Genomic DNA, 16,559 nt, shown 5'->3' with positions numbered 1-16,559 from the left:
TTTTCTGCATTTTCGCCAATGTCAAAATCCTTTATCATTGTATAGACAGTTTTTATAAACATTCCATATTATTTGCTGTAAATCTAGTTCTGTCATAGAACCCAAATTCTTGACAAAACTCATTAAAAAAACAAAAAAAATGTATCCACCATGCATGCCAATTGACATAACTGCAGTTGAAAGGTTGAATTTTATACTGCTTATATTGCCAGTTGGCTATGTTTATTTGAACAATTCCCACCTGCTCTACTAAAGACATCTTCTATTGCGTGAATAAAAATGAGGCCTGTTACAAATGGGCAGAAAGTACAGTGACTCAGCCCGTACTGGGTAGAAAGGGGCTTCTCTTCCAGCCTGCCCTTAACCCTCGTACGGAACTGAGTCCGTACGAAATGGCGTGCCGTTCCACACGGCACCCACCTCCCTTGACGTAGCGGGACACACTGTGTCTGCACATTGCGCCCCGGGAAATGACACCGCAAGTGCGCGCTTCGGCACTTGCGGCCATCTCTTCCGGTGCGCAGGAAGGAGCACGTTTTCCCGCTCCTTCCTTTGCAGCGTCCGGGAACTGTTGCGTTGGCTGCCTGCGGTTCCGGATGCTGCAACCGCCTTGGGCGGCAGGCAGGACAGCTGCTTTTCAGTGGTCTGTAACCCGCCTCTATTTTTCCACTGGGGAGAAATAAATAATCCCAGTTTTAAGGCCCTGTCTATGCTATACATAATGCTATTAGGGAAAATTCAACTTCTCTTATTTTTTCCAGGATAGAAGTACAAAAGTCTGATTTATCGCATCTGGTTCCCCCAGCAACTGAAGCAAAAAACTAACTAGAAACTTAAACCAGGCCGAGGCAAAAAATCATCCATATGGCTGAACGTGTTGATCGTCTCACAATCACTGCTACCGCTTAGGCTTCGTGTTGGCTTCGATCCGAACTTATTAGAAGAGTGGCAAGCTATTTCAATTCTTGTAAGTTCCTGGTTAGTTAAGCACACTTCTCTTGTATCATTAGCTAAGTCGGCTGTGATCAGGGCAGTGTGAACTAGCATGCTGGTTTGTTATGAACTAACCCAAGATTCTTAAGAATTCTTGTTCAGCATTTTGTGATATGAAATATTAACACTCCTCTTCTAATACTGTTCTATAAAATGCAAAAGGACGAATCCGCTTTCTACGGGGACTTTCATCTTCTATAGTCATCATGTAAAATCACTTTTAAAACTTTAGGATTTTTCCCCTTATACTGGCCGAGTTCTTCTTATTTTATAAGTTTTTTTTACAAGGTAACTCAGATAATTTACTTGTCATCAATTTTTGCCATTATGCCAGCCCATGTATACGAAATTTACCTATGGTTATGGATGATACCTGAAATTAACTGCAAACAGGTACCACATGGCTATGACCACTTGTTAATCAGCCCATAAGCCACAAAAAATCACCTAAGAACAAAACATTCTCACTTGAAGCCGAGGGTGACGGTAGGCAACACGAATTTGAAACAGTGATTCCCACCATCTTCCACCATCGTCATCTGTGGAACACCAAAATTTGATCATGTCCAATGTCTCCTCAAAATCAGAAGTAGGTACGTACGAAATGTTAGAGTCTTAATTACCATCTTGATCACTTTACTTTCTGACAAACTGCATAGCTGGCTACCAGTGCGCCAAAGCCTGAAAGGACTTTGCTTTGAATTACACTTAATTCCCAGGGTGGTTGCATCTTTTTCATTCCTGTTCTTTGTCTGAATCTAGAAGAGAGACAAGATCACAATTTCTATTGAAAAGAGACTCAACAAGCAGTTCGAGCCTGCACTGGGCTGATACAATCCTACTCCTCTTCGCCTTTTACGGTTACCCGCCCCAACACAGGTATCTCCAGCCATGTTGTTACACATTCAAATCTACATAGTGATTTCATTGTCGACCTTCTTAAAACACTAGTTTTATGGGGGGGGTTTCTTTTTATATAGTTTGTGTGCCGATGCTGAGTTTTCACAGCATAGAAAATAAACAGTGCTTGGATAATAGCAAGCTTTTTCTACTTCGGATTTTATATTGCTTCCTTATTTTAAACTTAAAACCCTCAGGCTCTGATAACTACTCAAATGATAAAAAATCCTTCTCTTTTTCAATTATCAAAGCAAAAAATGTTTTGAAACTCCTGCATGAGGAACAACACTCCTTCCCCCGCAGCATATCCATGCACATAGACAAGATTGATTCAGGGATTTATCTGGAATTAAGTCCAAAACACACTGCCGAAGTAATCCAGACTGAGGACTGCTTTAACTGCCTGGCTCAATGGCTAGGAAATTCTAAAGAAAACTGTAGTTTGTGAGACATTTTAGCCCTCTGTGTCAGAGAGTTTGATTGCCCACAGAAGTCCAGTTCTCAGGATGCCTAGCACTGGGCGCAGGGCAGTTAAATCAGTCTCAAAATGGATTGCTTCTGCAATGTGTTTGACCTAAGATTCTCTAGAGAACTTTTAGAACAATGAAGCGCTAAAAAATTTAAAGGACCATAAACCTAGAGAGAAGAGACAGGATTTTTTTGATTTTCAATGAGCAACAGACCAAACAATTGAGGAAAATAACATAAGAATAAAACTTCAACATGTCAAATACAATATAAACAACTGGTTGCAGAAGAAATTGTTAAACTATGAGCCTCTATAATTTCTGCTTGTGAATGCAGGTGTGTGCCCTGCTACCAAAATCTAGACTACCCTGTGTCTTAATCCAGGTACCCGATAATTTCTTACCGATGTTTAAACACGCAGCAAGGCCTTCACTATAGGTTAAAAACATGCGGCACACTGATATTCACCAACATGGCTTCAATGGACACAAGCAACAAAACATGCTTGGCTATAGCTCTAGCCATTTCACCACTTTTCACGCAGTGGCATGAAAAATCCACTCAGGTCTTAGTTTACCCCTTAAAGTAGTCTTACAGGTGCTTGAAGCTAATCCACGACCTAGATTCAGAACTCCTCTGGAGCGAATCTTCCTTAATTTGGACCATTATGGAGCAGATTCAATGTCCCCATTGGCATGTAACCCCCTGTGCTAGTGCCTACTATGTTTTTCCTGGTCCGTTCTGCCCTATTATGCCTGCTTTGTGCATCGCTATCTGCCTGCTCTGCCCCTGCTACCTGCTGCCCCTTGTCTTTGTGGCTGGGGCAGCGGGGTCGCCGCCGCCCTCACCTTGCCGCCTTCTTTACCGAATCCTCTTGCCTAGTGGACTCAATCCTTTGGAGGTATACGTTACATTGCGCATGCATCCTAAGAGTATGGAAGGATGCACCCAAGCATCATTTAAACAGCATACTTCCAAAAGTGACCTGAGCAGCTTTATTTTGGTGACTGTCTGTATGGGGCATTAGTTAGGCAAGATTCTGTGGAAGGAAGACTCCAGGAGCTCTGCAGGATTCCCTCTTCATCAGTCTATGGAACCTTCACTGAGTGCAGTAGTAATTACAAAATAAACCTGACCTGACTTGTCCTCTACCACACAGCACAGAATTGAATTGAGGGTTGATGCCAACCTTAAAGACAGCGCAGGGGCTGTGTTAGTGAGGTGGATTTGACTTCCCCTCTTTCATAAGCCGATCTGACCCTCTCCGCAAAACATTTCTTTTTATTTATGGCAGGTAAGGAGCTCACTTCCATCTCTACAGCCACCACTCCATTTTCCATACATAAGTCATTCGCATCATGTTATTTTCTTACTCCACTATAAACTGAAACCTAAAATCCAGGAACTGTCTTACGGCTCATTACTGGCCAAAATCCTAAGGGGATCAACACATCTCTCAGCGAAGGGTCTGCGTCTCAGCAGGCTGTCTTTTACTCCTTCTCAGTTCCATGGATCTCTACCACCCTTTGCAGGAGCGTGCAAGAGGCGTCCTTATCATGATACATATTCCGGATTTGTTCCAGAATCTATTTGTTCGCTTTTCTTGCTTTTCCTTGTTGCCTAGAAGTTCACAGTGAGGTGGTTTCCAACATTCCATTCATTTTGCTGAAATAGAAAGTTGGATAAACATTTTGCAACATTTCCTGTCTAAATTTATGCATTGGCTTCAGAGCCACTTACTGTAATTGTGGGATTGAGGTTAGCCCCGTTTACAGAGTTGTTTACAGTCTATTACAGCCAGAAGTGTTTGCTCATGTTGGTGGTCAAGGCTAATTCCATGCCTGGGTAACTGGGTCAGCTTGCAACCATTTTGCCACTGAAAACATATACCCCAGAATTGGGCCAAGATTCCCAAAGCTCGGTCCAGGAACACTCAGTTGAGACAACTGGAAATTCCCTCGAACTGGACCTGAAACTCTCTAATGGAAAAATTTAAAAAAAAAAAAAAAAACAGGGGGGGGGGTATTTCTTCTTATAACAATGAAAGAGAATCAGCCATTCCTTACTAATACAATCATACTCCAAGAAAGTATGCCAAAATTACCCAAACTCCAGTGTTCTAAAGTACCTCTCCGTTGCTCCTTTGATCTGTACCTGTTTTCTTCTTTTCGATTTTGCCCAAAGTATGGAAATTTCTAGGGCGCATACGTAACAGAAAGACTTATTACTAATATAACTGATAGCAAAATAAATGTCCTACAGACCTCATGCATTTGCCCTCAACAGTCAATACAATATTCCTCTGAAAGGATGTCAAAAAAGCAGAGCACAGCTTCCCAGTATGAAGCTTGGAAGGATTCCTGCTATTGTTTTCAACATTGGGGGACTGCTGGCAACATGAGCCAATGTTCATCTACTAAGAGAGATTGTAATGAAACAGACTAGGTACGTGTTTCAATCTTTGGGTTGCGACCCCTTTGGGGATTGAAATTGACCTTTCACAGTGTGTCGCAAGACCATTGTAAAGAAAGAGAAATATTTTTCTCGCTGGTCTTAGCAACTAACAACGGAATTTTAGGTTGGGGGTCACCCCACCATGAGGGGAACTGTATTAAGGTCGCGGGAGGAATTAGGACGGTTGAGAAACCACTGGGACTAGGAGGACCGTAGGAATCACTTTCTCTGCCGTTCCCTTTAGGGAATAAATCTCATTAATCGGACCTCTTAACTGTGGGTTAAGCGATCCCCCGCATGTGGGGTTACTGGATCCTCCCTTCTTCCCAACAAGAGTTTTCTGTTGGCAACACAAAAAAAAATGGTCATTGATTTATCGTCGAGTTCAATCCTCAAACTGTGGTAAATGAGTGAGCTTGCTTTACCATTTAGGACAAGCCATAAATCAAAACAATAACATCTACACCGGAAATTGATTTCGGGACTGAACAAACCCTTGGTCACAAAAAGTCTTCTTGTCCCATTAACAAATCAATGTTAAAATTATATCTATTTATTCACATTTTATTCTGATCCCTTTTCCTATTGTGGGACCCAAAGGCAGCATCTCCATCGAGAATCAGTTAAAAGGACTGATAGTTTTGTTCAAAACAATTTTAAAAAAAAACCCTTTTCAGCAACCATAAAATCATTGTTAAAAACATACAAAAAAAGAAAAATGAAATAAATAAACCTAAACACACCTTCCCTTCAAGCACGGTTCATCTCTTCTTTCCCCAGCTTTAAAACTGAGTTCAAAGACCATCCTGTTCAGGGAGCATTTCCCAGACATTAAGTGTTGTTATTTTGCTGTTTATTTAATTGGTTGTTTATATATTTTTGTTGAAATGAATTGTGTATTTAATTTTTGTATTATAATCTATTCTATATTCCCCAGAATGCATGCCACTGGCCCAGTCATTTCATTTTATTTTATTCTGTTTCTAATTTATGTACAGCACTGTGTAAACCTACGCGCTTTATAAATAAAGTTTAATATCAAGCCTGACTTAGTGGCAGGATTAAGAGAAAGCATTCCCTTTTCAGTGGGTCCTCGTTATCACGGGTTTGGTTCAGGATCTTCCTGTGGATAACAACATCGTGCATGCTCACGTTCCATTAGTATAATGGTTAGTAAAAGGGTGTCCCTTTATTTATAAAATGGCAAATCACGTTTGCATTTTAAATTTGTATTATTTTTTAAAAATTTTTCAAGCCCATGGATGCTTGAATTCGTGGATAAACTCGTGGATAGGAGGGGCCTTCTACCTTTTAGAGTTCTGGCAGGTCATAGAGGGAGATTACAGGTCTTTCAAAACTCGGGGACCTAAAACGTAAAGGGCCCATTAGGTCCTACCTACCATGTACAAGTAAACTTAAAAGCAAAGATCGAAAAATAAAACGGATGAAATGTTATGGTAATAACAATTCAGCAGGAAAAATAGTAGTGCAAGAGGCACAGAACCATGCATACAACTTGCAAACAAAACAACGCAGCGTAAGAACGATAGTTTCTGGACCAGTCCACTTCTAGTACGTTCCAGTAATTATTCTGCAGTGTGGAAAACAATGGGATATTAGAGGCCTGTTTCTCTTGTTTCCCACAACAAATGTATATGAACAAATGTTCAAAATATTGAAGGTAAAGAAAGGCTGCATAATCTCCAATCTCTCTATCCTACCACTCGCCAAGAGGCATGGGACTTTACTGTGAAAGAGATGGGGGAAAGAATAAGATATGGGAAGTGTCGCAGGCTCCCATCTCCCTAGTGCCCTGAACAGCCTGGTATGGTGGTCTCAAAAATTCACCAAGAAGAATGGGAGTCGGCTGTGCTTTATGGGGATCATCCATGTGTGTGATACCACCCAACAACTCAAGTGGGATGATTCAAAGTGTTTTCTGAAATAACCCAAATGGAAATAAAAAGATAAGAAGTATGGAATATCCGAACGCATTCCTGTCTACCCGAAACCACAGACATGTAGAGGTGGGTAGGTGGGAAGGATCATAGAAGGACTTCCAGAGGAAAAGATCCCTATCCCCTCATAACCCTCACATGCCTTTACTCACTTAGGAGATAACAAACTAGATTTTGTCTCTCCCACTATGCCAGGGAAACTACTGTGTGACTTTGACGGAAAGTCACACTCTCTCAGCCTAAGAGGAAGGAACTGGTCAACATTCTCTAAATAAATTTTGTCAAGAAACCTCCTAGGATAGGATGCCATTAGTCAAAGCCTTGTGCTGGGCCAAATGGCCGTAATAGAAGTATTATTATTATTATTATTAGTCAAAGCCAAAATTGACGGCACAATAAGACTATCAGCTCACTTTCTTCTTTCCTCCCTCCATTTTGCCATTTCCTCTGGAGTGTCCAATTTGATTATTTTCGGACACCAGGCTGAATGCATCTAGGAGACAGGAGGGACGAAGTAGAATCATGAAGCAACCCATCTTAAAAAATAATGAAATAAGTGTGCTAATCATGCTTTAAACTAACTTTAAAAAGACAGACTATCTTAGCCAAGCATGGACAACTTGTGGCCCTTCAACTTCCTCTCCGTCTAAGGTTAGCATCATCAATGTGAGACTTGTGAGAGCTGCAGGCCTACATTACGTTGGGGCCACAGTTTGCAAGCCAAAAGAAACTCCTTCCAATTGTGTTTTAAAATTAAACATTCATATCTTGTTTTTTATCACAAAAATCTCACAGGGCAGCATTTTTCCACCTGGGCTTGCCGTACGCGTAAGCTTTACTTAAAGCCGAGTATGGCAAGCTGAGTGTATGGTCGTCCGGACATGCTGTATGCGGGCATCTTTTACCCAATCAACATTAGTTTAACTACGCAGGGTGGTGAGTGCTTTTGTAAAACTCGGAAATTGGATTCTCGCCCTCCCCTTATAACCCATAGAAATGCCACACGTGATGTGACAACAAGAGAAAATTACTGAGGAAACACCAAGTCACAGTGATTTGAAGTGGAACTTGGGAATACATACATTTTTTTCCACTGGGATCTGAACCAGTTTTTCATGTTGCACGAAAACTACACCAACCTTCTTACACTTAAAAAGAAAAAGAACCATTTAAAACGGACTTATCTTTACGGGCATAATTAGCTAAAGCTGGTCTGAAAAACAAGTTACCCTTAGTTTTGTTGCTTCCTTCCTCTTGTGAACTCTATTTCTCTCTGGTCTCTTGCTCAACCTCTACCCATTACATCTCAACTGTTGATGCCACTGGACAATCCCCTCTGGTTTTTCAGTGGGCCTGAATTAACCATACAAGGCATTAGGGTGCCTAACTTGAACTAGGAGTTTTGTGACCCAAGTGATGGGCTCTCCTTCACTGGAAGTTTATTATTACGCAGAGGTGGCCATCTGTCAGGGTATGTTAGCTTTGGATTACTGTATAAGCCAGGGCATACCACAAGAGAATGATTTTAATCTCTAATTCTGTGAATCCAAATTTGAATCCTGGAAACATTATCATTACAGGGGTACCGGGTTACTTTTTTTTTTTTCTTTTTCTTTTTTTTTCTTTTTTTTCTTTTTTCCTTTTCTTTTTTTTTTTTTTGAAATTCTTCGTTCCGCCGCCGATTTCGTAACCCGGGAATACTTCGTTAAGGCGAAAAAGCCATAGGCGCTAATGGGGAAAAGCCGCGGATTTCGTGTGCCATAGCGCCGAAAAGCACCAAAAAATTTTTCGTAACCCGAAAACCAACCTGTAACCCGGAACCGTTTTTTGAATGGTTTTTTTCGTAACCGGACATTCGTTAAGGCGGCGCATTCGTATTCCCGGGGTTACCAGTGTATACTGAAAACTGCTTCATCATATTTTCCGCATTCAAATAAATACTGTGCAGGTACCAAATCATTATACCTTCAATCTAATCGTTCCTTTTTTTTTTTTTTGAGAATTAAACAGAGATATTGTCACAACAGAGAAGGAATTATATACAAAATGTGTTCTTTCCTTTCCTTGAAGCTATATAAAACTAGTTAGACTGTCCCTTTTCATTCCAGAAGTACAGTAGGCCCGCCTCATGCGGGGATCCCTTCCATTCCAGCCTGCAAGCATAAGGTAAATACTGTCTAAGCTTTGAGCACCATTCAATAGAATGGGACTTGTGGCCGTGGCGGGCCCAGTGCACCTGTGTCCACAGGCACATGCACATTCACTGATTGCAGCATGGAATTCCATTTAAACAGGGAAGCCGTGTATTGCACGCTTTAACATATGGGGCAGGCATGTGTATGTATCTTAATGCACAAAAGTACCCTGGCCTATCTATCTGCTGCTAAAAGTGTTATATTTACAGGATAATCATAACTTCACGCTTACAGCCATTAACAACTACAGTGGTACCGTCGGGATCGAAATACCCAGGTTACGAAAGTTTGTCGGATACGAAAAATCCATAGGAAAACATGTTGTCGGGTTCGAAGGTTTTTTCGGGTTTACGAAAAAACTGTTGGTGCTTTTTTTCGGCCTTTTTCGCACGGAATCCCGCGGCGGTTCCCCCATTAGCGCCTATGGCAATTCGGCGTACGAAGGCTTTTCGGGTTACAACGTTGCCACGGAACGAATGAATTCGTAACCCAGGCCCACTGTACAGTGGAACCTCGCCATCACGCTTGGCGCTCGCCATACGCAGCCTTGCGCTTACGCGCTCAAGCGGCTGCGGCGCGCGGTGGGGCGGAGCGTTCCCATTCAATTGAAATGGGCGCAATGCGCCTATTTTGGCCTGATGCGCGCCTGCCATCGCCGCGCACGCGCCCCATTTTTTACAATCGGGGCTCGAGCACTAGGCAGAAATCACATAAGCGGCCGGGATCCGGACGGATCCCCCGTGTATGCGAGGTTCCACTGTATAACCCCAATTCCATAATTACATGACAAATACTCCCAAGCGCTTCTGCCTCTGTCTTTAAAACCTTATTAAACCTGACACAACCAATTCAGTAAACAACTGAGTTACTTGTACAATTCTCTCAAAATACGTTTTTTACAGCCTACACTGCCCTTTAAGTGGATCAGGGCCTCTAAGGTTAAAAGTATTGTGGTCAAAATACGTCCAGTTTTAAAGGTTGCTATAAATGTCTGAACCATGCTCGCTTTTCCTTAGACTGTTCTTCCAGATATTTTTAGACTACCGCTTCCATCAGTCAGCAAAACGGAGGTTGAGTGATTGGGTTGCAAGTCCAAAACATTTGAAAGCATATAAAATACCTTCAGTCTATGTGTATACGGTACACATTAAAATGCATTTTCTACTAGGACTTGGGTCCAACATCTCCAAAATATTCTCATTATGGTCCTATATGCAAATCCAGTTTGCACTTGCGTCATACTTCGGCGCGCGCTTTACGCGGCTTTAAGCATACGCTGAAAGCTCTACAGGGAGGAAGGGATGGCATTCCCATAGGGCGTATTAATGGGGTGTGTACCTGTGGCGTGCGCGTGTTTCACCGCAATTGCTGCATGCACAAGCCCCATTCATTTACTTGAGGCTCAGCATGCACGGAATTTGCTTTATGTGGGGAGTCCGGGAAAAAGACTTCCCCATGTAACCGCAAGGGCGCACTGTCCAGGTGTTCAAAATTATTACCCCACTCTTCAGCCCCTAAAGTGAATCAGAGCGGCTTATTATTTTAATTAGAGGTTCCCTGCCCTCAGCTACAATCTAAAAAGGCCGGGGCATGGTAGGGAGAAGGGATCGGTGTGCAGTTACTTCTCTTCCAACTGATCTATGTCCAAAATCAAAACACGCCAGTCTTGAGCATTTCTAAAGCGACTCACCTGTATATGCTTTAAGCTCCCATAACAGGATGACTGAAACCAGCCTTAAACCACACCAATAAAACAGCATGTGAATACCACTGTGATTATTCCACTGCCCAACTGGCCATTTTCCCCTAACCCACCTAAAACATACCTGTTTGTGCCTGAGCGATATGTTCCTCATATTTCTCCTTTTTTTTTTACACCCACGATAACATGTATCACCATTAATGAGTGAAATAGGTTCTTTTTCTTCTTGTTCTCAAAACGAGAAGGCAGCATGACTTATGACCATTGGACATTGCATTTCTTGAGCATCAAAGTGTTCTTCCGGAATCATCCTCTTATTTTGAAGATCGCCACTCGGTTACTGAGCCAAAATACTTGTCAAAACCATTTTGCAAAACACACACACAAACTTGTATTAAAACTTCATTCCAACATCAAAAGTCCATTTTATCCACAGAAACTATGCAGTATTGGCCTTAGGGCTGCATGTGGTCCTTAGCCAATTTTAAAGGATCTTTGTAAGAGTGTCAGTTGATCTCAACAAAATGATTTGCCAATCCCATAGCAAACTAATGGGTAGGACAGATAAAAATGAGTATGAAGACACCAATAAATAGAAAAAGGTAGCCCTGTTCAGACATGATATGTTTACCACACGCTATTCCTGAGAAAACGAGACTCTCTCTGGGACTAGTTTATCATCACAAAAATGAGCTTGAGTTGAAGGGCGGCAGATGGGTTTTCAGTAGATCTGCAGAGATGGAATGTTTGCTACATTTCATGATTAACCCTAGTCTTATTTTATTCAAATCCAGAATACAACTATCATTAATTCTGACATTTTGAACCACGGTGCTGCGCGCAGCTAAAAAGCCATGCAACTTTAGGTTGCTCAATAAAAGTATCGTTGTTTAGATTCCATGGGAACTAATTAGTGCCACTCTATTCTGCTTGGGTCAGGACCACCTGGAATATGTGTCAGTTTTGGGCATCACAATTCAAAAAGGAATTGGAACTGGAGCGAGGTCCAAAGGCGGGTGACTCTAACTGGATTGACGGCCTGGAAATCCTGCGTAAGAAGAGGAATGACTTAGGGAGCTGGGGATGTTTAGCCGAATAAGAGGACAGTTAAGATGGTGATATGATAGGACCGTTTAAATATTTGAAGGGACTTCAGGATAGGGTTGGACTGGATGGTCCTTTGGTCTCTTCTAACTCTCACCAATTCTCTTATTTCTATGAATGCTCGACCTTTTGTATCCATGTGCGACAGGAAAGGAGGGGAGGTGCACCAAATTGGCGACTGGCGCTTTAATTCGCATACAGACAAAGAATCAATTTGGAAGACCATTTGCCCAAGACCCAGCAAAGGCATTTTTGTTGTGACTTGTGAAGTCCAGGCATTCATTGGGGGCCCGGCCATCCATAGCTTTTTGTGGTTTTTTTGGGGCTATGTGGGCCATGTTCTCGAAGAGTTTATTCTGATTTTCTCATCAGCATATGAGACAGTATGTATACAAACAACACACCACACACACACACACACACAACATATATACACACACACACTCTTCCACTGGTAGTATACTCTGAAGTGCCGCCACAGACTTCTGGCGAAATGTCAGGATAATTCTTTTAGAACATGGGCCACATAGCCCAACAAAACCACAAAAAAACTTATTTCTATTTGCTTAAAAACTATAAGTGTTTGCATGGTCACAGGGAATATGTTGCCAATGGGAAATATTTTAACAACCAGGTATTGACATCACTCGGGAGTTCATACTGTATATTATAACCATGTGTGCTCATATTTTAAAAAATGTTCTTGCCTATAGTCAGTGGTAACATCAGGCCTGGATAGACTTGAGGCTTGCAAGACCCAACTCCATTTTTATTTGAACTCCCGCCCCCCTAGAACATCGACAAAATAGTACAGAAGATAAAACTAAATCCAACTGTCGTCCAAAAGTTGATAAGCCAAAAAATGTATGTCTGATCTTAATTGAAAGTTCCTCTAGGTGGAAGGAATTGGACTTGAGGAATTTGGATTTAGATAACATATTATTAAGGAATTCTACATTTCGGAATTTGTAGGGTCGAGTTTTGAGGAATTTGAAGTCGTTCTACACCAGAATTCCAATTAATTGGTCCAACTTTCATTTCAAGTATACTTTAAGGGGGTGGAATAAATTAAACTCTGATATTGCCTTTTTTTTTTTTTTTGTTAGACACACTTCAGTCAGAATGGCTGCTGATTACTGCAAATCATCTGCCCCACTCATCAGTAGATCCAGCAAAAACACAACCGTTCTCTACCTGCACTTCAATCTTGAAATCAAAAAAGTATACATTTTGTTCTTGAAATCACATTCTCTCATTTTTTTAACATAAAAAGTTTGCATTGACAGAAAAACCAATATTCCATTCTCATCATAAGGTTCTTAAAAACTTGTGTCTGTGTTAGTAACAGACTCAATGCGGATGCAAAGAAAATCATTTTTTGTTTGCAATTAGGAATATGGCTGTTTATTGCTTATCTGTGTTTAAACTTTCTAAAGGTAATTCAGTAAAACAGACATGGAATGAAGGCAAACCAATTGAAAACATATGCAGAACTAGATGGAAGTGCTGCTAGATCAGTTACGACGGCAGATCAGAAAATAGGGATTCAGCCTTGTGCTGTATGGAATTACACTCCTGAACGACACAGTCTGTCTGTTTGAGTTTACTCCTTGATCAGCCCTCGCGTCCTTGCGTACCTAGGTTACCATTGTGCTGAGAGTGTATTTAACAGTTAAAAAACTAGCACACCAACTACACTGTTCCTCTGTCATGGTGCTTTCGTTATACTGCCTTTGCTATACAAAAAAATTCTCGAAACTCAGTAGATTAACCACTTGCAGCCAGAGTACTACTGGCGTGCTGGCAGGGAGCATTTACCCTCTGCTGCCACAGAACCACGGCTGTTTGGAGTCAAGCATGTTATGACTTATAAAATCTTCCACCTCTCAGGTCAGTGTTATCTAGACGCACATAGGCCCCACCCAGTTAAACAGAGCCAACTCCGTTTCTGGCTGGCTTGACCGCCTCATTTTTTACACTCCTTGGCTCTCTCTCGCTGAACGGGTTTTTAACGCAAATTGGCATTGAGGGGAAGCTGGTGAAGACTGCCAAGAAACAGACTTTGATTGTCAGACGGCCGCAGGCACATCTGCAGTAAACCATGCAACCGTTGAGCGATTATTACAGATGAGATTTTGCTATCTGATCCTCTGTAGCTGTGTGTGCCTGGTACAATATGCAGGTAACACACAACGTCTCCAGATTTCTTTACAGAGCATGCGGGAACACAAAAACAGAGAGGAAACGGGGAGACCCGCTATGTCTGCTCACTACTCCCCTTAACACCCAAGTATGTTAAACAGCATAGATCTGTAAGTTTGGGGGCCCACTTATTAAAATGAAAATAATAAAAGAACAGAATCTGGTGAACCGAAAGAAAAACCATCCCTGGATGCCTTATAGAAGAAGAAATGTCAAACAATATTGTTTGCTTATGTGGGCTTACTTACTGATTGTTCATTTCACATGTGCCTAACAGTTGTTTGACATAAAAAAGTATGCTGAAAAATGTCTAAACTGCTCTTCTGTTTTGGGTTCAGGAACCATTCCGTTCTTTTGATGTTACTTCTGCCACTGGTATTCAAATTTTCTTGTTAAACGATATCCTGCCCCAGGAGCACATATACAGTACTTTATTAATGAGGATTACCTTTATTTATAATTAGCCAGGTGTTGTTGTTTGACTTCAAGTTGTTTCTGATTAAGGTGAACCTATCATGGGGTTTCTTGGCAAGATTAGTCAGAGGTTTGTCACTGGCTCCCTGAGGCTGAAAGATGCAACTGCCCAGGCTCCCCAGTGGATTATGGCCAAGAATCGAACCCAGATCTCCAGAATCACAGTCCAACACGCTACAGCATCTGCCCCGCACACTCAGGTCAGGGAGGAAAAAATCCTTTGAGCGTTCCCAAGACAAAATTTATACTAACGGCGCAAAGGGCATTCTCTGTGGCAGCCCTGCAATCTTGGAACGCTCTCCCTGAGGAGCTCCGCTTAGCCCCCTCCCTGGAGTCGTTCAAGAAGAACCTGAAGACTCATTTATTCTGTCAAGCCTTCCCTCACATGTCCTGACTGTTTTTTCCCCTATGTACTGTGTGTTGTATTGTATTGGATTTTTAAATTGACTTGTAATTTTTAATTGATTCTGTGTGGATTTGATGATGTATAGTTATGCTGGTTTTAATTGGGGTGTTTTTATTGCAAAGTTGTTTTCTTTTAATTTGTATTGTATTGCATTTGCATTGCTTGTAAACCGCCGTGATCGTGGGAACGGCAGCATAGAAATAAAATTTCAATCAATCAATCAAAGCATGCTCTAAGATTTTCAGAGAAATCTGTAACGTATCTAAGGATGGCCTTTTCTTTAGCAAAACATGAAGACAGGAGAAGGCCTTCTGCCATGTTCCCAGGCTTTGGAACTTCCTCCCTGCCCCTTCTGCTGACAAGTGAAAACCTTTCTATTTCAACAGATTTTAGAAACTGAGTGCAAGGACTAACAGTATGCAGTTTTACTGACTTTTATCTCTTTCAATGTACAATTGGCTTTCCGTTTTTGCGGGGGATCTGTTCCAGACCCGCCCCCCCTGCAAAAATGAAGGCTTGCACATATTCAAGTCCCATAGGCTTGAATGGGGTGCATGCCCATGTGTGTGCCAGTGCATGCACACAGAGCACACGGCCCATTAAAAATACCGGAGGTCACCCCTCTGCAGATTTTCAAGGTTGCAGATCCAGATCTGCAAGTTAGGAGGGGGCAATTGTGGTTTTAGTTTTATACCTACATCAATTGCACTTTAACAATGACTTCCTGTATGTTTTAAAATAATGTCTTGCAAGTGCTTCTTACTCTCTCTCTCTCTCTCTCTCTCTATATATATATATATATATAAAATCTAAGCTGCCTCAAGTCCTAGTTTTGGGGAAATACAAGATTTAAATGAATAATTTACAATCACCAGCAACAACACCACCACCACAAATAATGACTGCCACATACATACAAACCTCCAATTTACAACTAAATACCTTCCGTTTATAATTCCTGCCTTGATCAGTTCCAGCATGTTGCACTCCGGTTTGTAATCCATTCTGTCGTTCCTGCCATTCTTCATCAAAATGGCAATTTCTCCCTTCAATTAAAAATAATAATACAGGTTTTGAGATGAAAGAATTTGTTTATTTCCAAAGGAAAAATACTCAAAATACCAGCTTTGACCATGAATGTCAATCTTTCTGCAGAAACTATCTCTATACAGATCCTCTCTCTGACCTTTTAGTACAGATAATCATCTAAGAACGACAATTTAATTCAGTTTTAAGAACTAGTATCTAAAGGGAAAGTCCAGTTGTTATGCTTAACTAGAGCAGATCCATTGAATCAATGAAAAATCCTAGCAATTATGTGAAATTCTATTAATTCTATGGATCTAATTGAGAATAACAACTAAAATTGCACTTTTTTTGTTTTTAATCTTCCTTCTTCACGTTTCTTCACTTTTGTTGTGTGTTAGATTGTAAATCTGTGTGCAGGGATTGTCTTTGTGCTTACACTGGGACTGAGAAACAACAGATCAAGAGAATGCAAATAATAATAATAACAATAATAATAATTATAATAATAATACTTTACTGGTTTCTTTCACTTCTACCTAGGTAGCTATAATTTTCATTCTGAATGAACATTGCCATCAATATACCTAGCAACTTTTATGGCCATATCATATTGCATATTGTTGTTGTTGTGTGCATGCAAGTTGTTTCCAGCTTATGGGGACCCTAAGGCATAG

This window comes from Sceloporus undulatus, chromosome 3 (genome assembly GCF_019175285.1).
Source record: "Sceloporus undulatus isolate JIND9_A2432 ecotype Alabama chromosome 3, SceUnd_v1.1, whole genome shotgun sequence".
Classification (NCBI taxonomy): domain Eukaryota; kingdom Metazoa; phylum Chordata; class Lepidosauria; order Squamata; family Phrynosomatidae; genus Sceloporus; species Sceloporus undulatus.
The sequence above is the reverse complement of the archived record's forward strand: the minus strand, read 5'-3'. Positions refer to the sequence as shown.